Source organism: Nanorana parkeri, unplaced genomic scaffold (assembly GCF_000935625.1).
Source record: "Nanorana parkeri isolate BGI_ZX_2015 unplaced genomic scaffold, ASM93562v1 scaffold2051, whole genome shotgun sequence".
NCBI lineage: Eukaryota > Metazoa > Chordata > Amphibia > Anura > Dicroglossidae > Nanorana > Nanorana parkeri.
The window spans coordinates 39,938-49,488 of record NW_017308319.1 but is presented as its reverse complement, the minus strand read 5'-3'; the positions used below and the strand labels follow the sequence as shown (position 1 = coordinate 49,488).

Sequence of the window (9,551 nt, the reverse complement as noted above, 5' to 3'; positions counted from 1 at the left end):
GCTATTCACTCAATGCCGTTCGGCCCCTTTGTGAATAGGGGAGAACGGCAGCGAGTAGCGTGCTGGATGTTGATGTTGGATCAGCTGAGTCGAAGTTCTTCTGTACTTCGGCTCAGACGAACATGCAGAGCAGAAATCAGCTGTACTGAGCCGTAGTGAATAGCCAAACAGTCTTTGAATAGCCGAGGCTGCCTTCGGGAGCTTTGTGAACAACCCCCTTAGTCTGACAACTGAAGAGCAGATATCTCCCCCCATTAAATGGAAGGCAGGAAGACTTTCGCCCATCCTTTGCTGTTACAGTACCCACCATAATCCTTGCTCAAAGGTGACCTGTATGGATTGAACATTGATTCTTTCATATAAATGAAGGAAGGTTAGACTGAAGGTTGTGAATAATGGGCTTTTTATCTCCAGTCTTACAAAGTTTAGAGTTGTTAAGTAAAGTTCCCTAACTGGTTTGTGACTTCCCTGTTTGTCAATATAAGACTTAACAAGCATTTGATTCACCATTGTTAAAACAAGCTTTATTTGAGAGATTTTCTTTTTGTGGCAGATGACAAAATTCAAAGGTTGACAGGGAAAGTGGAACAACAAACAGATATTTAGATGTACACCATTGTAATGTACAGAAGGAGTCTCTGTACATTATGCTGGTTTACCATAACAAAAGTGACATAGAGCTCGTCTACTCATGTCATTTTAACTGCCTGTCTACATGTAATTTAACCCTCTGATGACAGTTGCCTAAGATGAAATCAATACTTTTCAGAGAAGAAGACTTACAAGCAAAGCCAATCACACATATGGTTGAGGTATTTATCATGTTATTGCCTGACTGTAAAAATATAAACGTAACCTACCTTTAGCTTCAGTAAAAAAAACTTTCATTCACATATTTTTTTTCATGACAGTAATACACCTATTCCACCACTGCAAACCCATACACCTGTTCCTTGCTGCACCCTCATACACCTGTTCTACCACTACACACTGATACACCTGTTCCTTGCTGCACCCTCATACACCTGTTCCACCATTGCACACCCATATACCTCTTCCACCATAGCACCCCATTACTCCTGTTCCACCACAGCAACCCCACACAACTATTCCACCGCTTCACACCCATAGAACTGTTCCACACTGCACCCTAGTACACCTATTCCAGCACTGCACCCCCATACACCTGTTCCACACTACACCCCCATAAACCTATTCCAGCACTGCACCCCCATACACCTGTTCCACCACAGCACCCCCACACACCTATTCCACTACTGCACATCCATACACCTGTTTCACACAGCACCCTTGCACACCTGTTCCACCACAGCACCCCCAAACACCTATTCCACCACATCATACTCATACACCTGTTGCACACTGCACCCCCGCACATCTATTCCACTACTGAATCCCCGCACACCTGTTCCACACTGCACCCCCATACACCTATTCCTTACACCTGTTCAGACACTGAACCCACTTCCTCACACCTGATCTGACACTGAATCCCCTCCTTACACCTGTTCAGACACTGAACCCCCTTCCTCACACCTGATCCGACACTGACCCCCTCCTTACACCTGTTCAGACACTGAACCCCCTTCCTCACACCTGATCCGACACTGACCCCCTCCTCACACCTGATCCAACACTGACCCCCTCCTCACACCTGTTCAGACACTGGACCCCCTTCCTCACACCTGTTCAGACACTGAACCCCTCCTCACACCTGATCTGACACTGACCCCCTCCTCACACCTGATCCAACACTGACCCCTCCTCACACCTGTTCAGACACTGAACCCCCTACCTCACACCTGATCTGACACTGAATCCCCTCCTCACACTTGTTTGGACAATGAACCGCCTCCTCACAGTTGGTTAAAAAAAAATTGTGATCAGGACCTGGAGTACCCAGGAAGAGATGCTGGGCATGTGCCCTGGATGCCCAGCGCTGGCAGGGTTGCGATCTACCTGCCACATGGCCGCAACCGATAAGTAGACCTCTTGCCAACCTATGGCATAGAAAGTATTGGAACCATGCTTTAATAGAACCATACTCGCTACTATGCAGAAAGGAGTACTTGTGTGTGAGGCCTTGTTGGTATAATAGTAGTGACAGTTTTTGTCTGCACAGTCATGTTTGTCTGGAAGCAGGAGAGATAAATACAGCTGGTCTTTATGGAAACCTGCAGCAAAGGAACAATGCAACCAGAGTATTTTGTAAAGTAAATGTGTGGTTTACTGCCGGCATGTTTTTTAGGCAAATAACAGGATGACATCTAAAGGATGTGTTAATATAGCATGCAAAACTTAGCTGTTTAAGTTGTTGAAGGCCCATTCATACCAGGGCGACATCGTTTCAGCGCGTTCTACGTGCGTCTTCTGGAAGTGCGTTTTTTATGCGCGCTGATCATTTTCTATAGGGAAAACATGCTTTTCAGCGCTACAAAAGTAGCTCAGGGAGCATTTCAGGCGACAGGTGCATTGGAACTCGCGTTTGCGTGAACGCCCACCTTAGGAATGTATGAGATTTTAAATGTTGGCGTTTCAGTGCTGAAAAACGAAACCGCCCTGGTGTGAACATGGCCTAACAGTTCTTCTGCCTTATTGAGGCTGGGTTCACACCTAGGCTTGTGAGCCGATGAGCTGGTTTTGCGTTTTTGTTGCGCAACAGGTGATTTAGTAGGTGTGAACAGGCCCCATTGACTTCAATGAGAATCTTTGTTTTTGCGATATCGCGTGGATAAATCCCCTAGGTGTGAACCTAGCCTAAAGTGATAAAGCAAGAATGCTTTTTTTTTTTGTGTTACAAATAACTGTGCTTATAAAACCGAAGGTATTTATTTGCCTTAGATAGAGTGGGGAAGGATTAGAACCTTTGTTGGGTGTTATTGCGGTCTGTGTACCTGATCAGGGTTCCCTTGACTTCCTATCCAGGAGACATGACAGGAAGTGAAAAAAAAATCTCCTCAAAGTAAGGGAAATCACACATTTCACAGTCATCATTAGGACAGGTGTCCCTATTGAGAATGTCCCCTAATCTGTGTTTCCGGTGTAATTTCCAGTGATATCCCGTCACCTTCCTATTTGTTGTTGAATCTGCCCATCCAGGGCCGGATTTCTATCTCTGCTGTCCCAAGGTCAGGTTCCTTTCAATGCGCCCCCCTCCCCATGGAGAATGGCAGACCTGCAGGCTGCATACAAGTAGGGCTGCAACAACTAATCGACATAATCGATAGTGATCTCGGCAAAATCACCGAGATCATTTGTAGAAAACAAGCAACACCTTCCCTGCTGTACATTTAGCTCTGCTTGCCCACACCCCTGCTGCCCCTCTACTCCCTGCTGCCCCGAGGCCGAGCCTTGGTTGGCCTTGTGGGAAATCTGGCCCTGTGCCTATCACTGCAATTAAAAATTTGCTGGAGTTTGGAAAGGATGGTCTAGCTCTGAACATTGCTAGGGAGTTTCAGATTCTATATTAGAGCGCCCAGGTTACCGGGCCCCAGTGCCACCTATAGGTGCCAGTATGTGCTGGCACCTATAGGTGTCTAAGGTTAAGTCATATACTCAGTTTAGCTTTTTTTTCCTTCTAATTCATAAAGCAGAGCAGAAGCTATATGACTACAAACATTCTTTATTTTTAAAGTTTACCTGTCACTGAATAAATCAAACATAATTACGCTGCATGAAGAATCTTTACTACAGTAAATTATATAGAAATAAGCAAACAGAAATCCCAAATTTCCAATAATGCATTGCAAAGAAGTCTTATTTTGTGCAGCTAGATGTTGGTTATATTAGTAGCTTCCATTATATATAAAACGTTTTTAAGGTAACAACACTGCTGACATGCAATGTGTGATTATTATACAGGATTTATAAGCGCCAACAGTTTGCTCAGCGCTTTACAATATAAGGGAGACATTACAATCACAATACAATTCAAGACAAGATGGTAAGGAGGGCCCTGCCCCTGAGGGCTTACAGTCTAAAAGGGGGGGGGGGAAGAAATCCCTGCTAGTACTTGTGTTGGACTTCAGATTGATTCATGTGTCACTGTGTAGCTCTTTAAATTCTAGGCCAATGCTGTACATGGGGCCTAGACTTCCCTACAAGTCAAGAATAAGTCCAGTCCCCTCTAAACCTTATATCCTGCCCCTGTCAATCAACGTTCAAACACTGTGAGCAGTAAAGGGCCCTTTGAAAGATAATCAAAATAGGGGACTTCATCTTGACTTGGGCAGCTATTGAGACCCTCTAGAGAGCCTGGATCTAGGATCCAAGGGGCTCCACAGGGAACAGTGATCGGTTTTAGGACTAACACAGTCATTAGCTCCCAGGCTCCACAAAGAACATTTGGGCCCGGTTCACACCTGGGTGTTTTGTAGCGCGTTCGAACGCTCTGCAAAACGCTCAAACACCGAAATCCCATTATTTCCCATTATTTCCTATGGATATGGTTCACACCTGGGCATATTACAGGCTGTATGAACGCGCTACAAAACGTCCTACGCCCAAAGAAGTACAGGAGCTTCTTTGGGGCGTTTATGTTGCGCGTTTCCATTGGGATACAACCAAGTAGCCCTCGGAAACACGCGTTTGTCGCTCGTTTTTTTAGCGCGAATCGCTGTAAAAACACGCGTCACGAAACGTGCGACAAACGCGCATATTCGATACGCCTAGGTGTGAACTCAGCCTACCTTCAGCACTGAAAGAAACAAAAGACAAAGAGCGCCTCCATCGCGTAAAAACGTTTTAACGAAATGGGTTTTAAACAAGTGAAACCATACTCACAAAAGTAGAATTTTTACAGGTTGGTTCTGACGAAGGAGGCGTGGCCTCGGAAACGTTAACCTCAGGGAGGAAGAGTAGCCGGTGGGCTAAGCTCTTTCACGATTTCATCCATGTATGCCTGTAAAAATTCTACTTTTGTGAGTATGGTTTCACTTGTTTAAAACCCATTTCATTAAAACGTTTTTACGCGATGGAGGCGCTCTTTGTCTTTTGTTTCTTTCAGAGTTGAGGCTCCCCTATAGCCTATCTGAGAGCTTGCACCATCTGCGGTTTTGCTTGAGATCATTGCAGTCATTCTCCGGTTTTGGACACAAGTCGTTGGCGCTTTTGTTATATACTGTTTGCTACCTTCAGCACTGTTGTTACTTTAGAAACATTTTGGGCAGGGAGAGATACACTAAAGCAGAACTCCTGGATAAGCAAATAGTGTCTAAATCAGTGGTGGTCAACGTTATTGATCTTGGGGAGCATCAGATGTGGCCCCTGACATCCCTAAAGGGCTGCACAATATATTTAGAGAATGTCAAGCTACAGAAAGTTGTCAGAGACTGCAGACATGCAAAAGCATATAGTAAAAGACTACAGGCTTGCTACAATAGATGGTCAGAGACTGCTAACATGCTATCGGAGTTGCTTGTGGACATGTTTCAGGAGACATAGACTGGAGACACATTACATGAGACTTCTAGAGATCAATCACCACTATTACAAGACAATAGGAAACACTGATTACTGTGTTCAGGGGCCCTAAGGGAGGCACATAAAGTGCCAAAGATTGAACACGAGGGATGTACATGAAAGAGGCATGAGTATTCTTACGTTGTACTTACTTACTTCTTCCAGATCTGTGCAGTAATCCAGCATGACACTTTGCCTCTGTGCAGGAGTTTCCTGTAATAAAGACCAGTCACTGCTGCTCTTTCTTCTTGTGCAAGGTGACTGGTCTTGTATCCGCCCCTTCCCCACACCCCTGTAGTTTTCTGGAGGCAATTTGTAGGGTGTGGGCCTGCTAAATCCCTCCAACATGAGTGAGAGAGGTGTAGGAAGGGGGTTACGTTTTGTCTGGAGGTGGCCTTTAATAAAAAGAAGTTTCACCCATTTGAATAAAAAGCGATGTTTTACATCACATCGTGAACTGGAATGATTGGGCCGATCACGTGCGTATTAGGAGATTCCTCCATGAACAGCCTGCGTCCAGGTGCGGTCATCCGCGGGTAATCAGAGCCTGTGTGATTACATGTAAATGGGCTGCAAACAGCTCTGGGTGGTGGCAGCTGTCATTGTATTGTATACCCGCATCAGATCGCATGAGTCTCACAGGGGAATCAGTGAGACCCATCGCAGCTATGAATGGGGTCTTAAAACTTATGCCAGGGTTGTATTGCTCTCTGAGTACTTGTTGGGGAGATTTCACTTTTCCTCCTTTAGTGCCATTGGGAAAGGATGGGATGGCACATAGCAAAGACAGCAGTAAAAACACAACCGAGGTTCTAAACCCTCCCTGCTCTATTTAAGGGGATGCTTTCACCATACTCATGCAGGGCAAAGTGACAGTGTCTCTGCAAGGGGCCCCGACACTCTTATACTGACATTGCCTGTGCTCCCTTCCCACTCCTTCCTTCATCACAGCCGGTGCTGAAATGAGCAGCTACATCAGAAAAGTAGGAAAAAAAATAATGGGGAGGAGAACCCAGTCACATGAACTGTCAAAATCCTTTGACCGTCTCTCCTCCACTCTCTTTGTTACGTAAAGCCGGGAGAACTCAATTGGGCACTGGAAGCTTAATTCCATAGCATGCGTGTTATGAATGCGCTGTAAAATGCAGGCCACCGTGTTACATTGCAATTTAGAGTGGAGAGTGGACAGTGATATCAGTACTGCGTTCTAAATGATCCCAGATCAGATGTAAATCTGGGAAACAAACCAGAACTCTGTAAACACTCGAAACGGTGAAAGGTGATTGAGGCTGGACACTGACCTCATAATACTGCAGTGTAATATGCCCCACTGCACAACTGGTTCTGATTGGTTGCCATTGACAACACTTTTACAAATGCAATCTAGTGCTGCTTTTTTATTCGGTTTTTATCAGTCATGTTGGGCTCACACAGTATTACAGTCCTGCAGCTCAATTTAATTGTGAATGATGAAACCTATGGCAATGATCTCCGGAATGTGAAGTGAGGAACATAGGCTGGCATTGTATGCAGGTGTAAACAGGCAAGTGTGCAATCTCTGAGGGAGAGGAGGAATACCTGAGGTATAGTACTCAGTGTATTATTAAATCAGAGCATTCGTAGCGTTCACTAACATAGGATTGTGTTCATTATCATATCATCACTTCATCATACTGCCATTATGTAATAAAAACATGTTTAGGAAGTGCCAGTGAAGGGTGTCATTTGTAGATTAGCAAAGCTGTAACCAGTACACAGTCTTCTCCAAACACAACATGGATGGATCACTGTAAACAGCATGACGAATAATGTGTAGGTCGCGTGCCAAGCTGGCCTTTCAGGAAATGTTATTAATGCAATGAATGTTTTAACATCACTGACGCAGACATACCTCTCCCGTACAATCTGCAGGTCTGCGAGCAAACAATGGACCTGTTTTGGTTACACAAATAAGACTGCATTCACACCTTAGCATGAGTGTAGGTAGGTGGTTTACAAACCTTTTTTTCTGCACACTTGTATGAGCTGTTTTCCAGCTTTTGTATGCTTTACAGCAGGGGTGGGAAGCTCCGGCCCTCCAGCCTTTGTGGAACTACAAGTCCCATGAGGCATTGCTAGACTGACAGTTACAGGCATAAGTCCCATTGGCAGAGATATGTTGGGATTTGTAGGTAAAGCACATCTGGAGGGCCGGAAATGCCCACCCCTGCTCTACAGAAACAGAATCAAGTGTTTTTAGCCCCATAGACATTTAAATAGAAGTATTTTTCAAGGTTTTTTTTCAAGAGCAAAAATGTAACTTATAGCGCTGTTTATCGGTCTTTAAATGTGGTGGCTGCATTCGTTTTCCCTTCTCAAGTACATTTTCTGGAACTACAAAACTACCTGTTGATCCTGTCTTGTGTCCTTGTAACTTCCTGTGTAGTAAACTGAAATCTCACACATTGTGCATTCTCAGCTCTCTTCTGTGGGCAACATAACATCTCCCGTCTATGGAGTGGAGATGAGGAGAGGACGATGAGTTTTTAGTCCAAATCAGGAGAGCAGCCTAGGGTGACAACGCTGCTCCTCTATAGCTACTGTACACCGAGTTGTCATCCCTAGGACAATAATGGTGTTATTGGCAGGATCACCAGGGGAAAATAAAGGGGAAAAAGCCTAATGAAAGGAAACTGATACAGCTACCACATGTAATGGTTGCTTGAGTTAAGATACACTTTAAGCCCCATTCACGCTTGCCTTTGGGGCAGTCTCATGAATTTCTCTATGAGACTGCTGTCTGAATGCTGTTCTGCAATAAAGCATTCTAAAAAGGCACTTTTTAGACCCAACTTTATTGATCACATGTCCCTTCACTGGCTAAGGATCTGTCCCTGAGAGTGAAATGTCAGCCCTCCCTGCCTTTGGGGGTCAGGGGGGCGCTACACATGCAAATGGCAGGGAGTGACTGCGGGCCCTACCAGCTGTTATTGCTTTGTATAGTGCTTCTTGCCCTCAGCTGTTTGCCTGAATCACTCAGAGCAATTTGTGAGACTGTCCCAAGTACAAGTGTATAATGAGGCTTTAATAAAAGTTGGCCATGCACTGTTATGCATGTAAACTAAATAGCATGTATGGATAAATCTCCCACTGGGCTATTGTATTTTGACAGTGGCAGGTGTGGCGCCACTGTTCGCCAAAAAACTTTCAGTCTGGTTACACACCTGATTTCCTGTTCAAAGGATGCCAGACAGAAACCTGCCAACAGGGCCACATATTGAACTAATTTTGCCAAGTTCATTGAGAACCCACCGAAATTCACACAGTGTATGGCCAGCTTAAAGCAGAATTCCCAGCAAAGCTGTTGTTAACACTTGCAGTGGGGCTGCTCCCGAACTGCAAGGGTTAAGTGCATGTTTTCATTTAGGTGCTAGAATAAAAAAAGTTATGCTCACCTGATCCTTCAAGCCGGCCTGCTCTAAAGCTGACCATACACCTGTGGATTATCTTCAGATTTTCTATGGTCAGATGGATACAGTGCAATAGATTCCCCCAGCTACGCTAAAGTGTGTGGATGGAGGGATCTCCCACTGGGCCAAGCTTCAATATCTTGCTAGTCGGCCCCGCTGGCTCTCAAAATACCTGAACAATCTGATTGGATGCAGGCATTGCTCAGGTATTTTGACAGCCAGCCAGGCCGATTAGAAAGATACAGAAGGTAGGCCCAGTGGGAGATTCCTTCATCCACACAGTTTAGCGTAGATGGAGGAATCTGTTGCAGTCTTCCATCTGACCATAGAAAATCTGCAGATAATCTATAGGTGTATGGCCAGGTTTAGACTGGTCCCTGCTGCCTCTCTCCCCCTCTACTCCAGCGGCATTAGGTCTGCGAGTCATCACGTCCTATACAAAATGTATTGAACATAAGGACACTGAGGGACTTACTATCACTGCATTGGAGGAGGAGACAGGCTAGAGGGAGTTATGTGACAGCCAGCCAATTCCACAGTTCGGGTGAATATAGCTTTGTTATTTTAGCACCTAGACAAAAAACAAGCACTTAACCGTTGCAGTGGGGGGGGGGGGGGGGG

At 45.1% G+C, this 9,551-nt stretch overlaps 1 protein-coding gene and 1 long non-coding RNA gene across 3 annotated transcripts in view; one reads left to right on the top strand and one right to left on the bottom strand.

Annotated features, from left to right (window-relative positions):
* LOC108800511 overlaps positions 1 to 9,551 on the bottom strand; it is a 20,169-nt gene that overhangs the window by 5,280 nt on the left and 5,338 nt on the right. The window contains exon 2 of the long non-coding RNA XR_001942105.1: positions 5,770 to 5,773. This is a non-coding gene — a long non-coding RNA (uncharacterized LOC108800511). The remainder of the gene's footprint in view (positions 1 to 5,769; positions 5,774 to 9,551) is intronic.
* The window catches only part of SLC35E4 (solute carrier family 35 member E4), a 19,491-nt gene that overhangs the window by 6,856 nt on the left and 3,084 nt on the right, over positions 1 to 9,551 (top strand). The gene's annotated exons all lie outside the window — the stretch shown is intronic.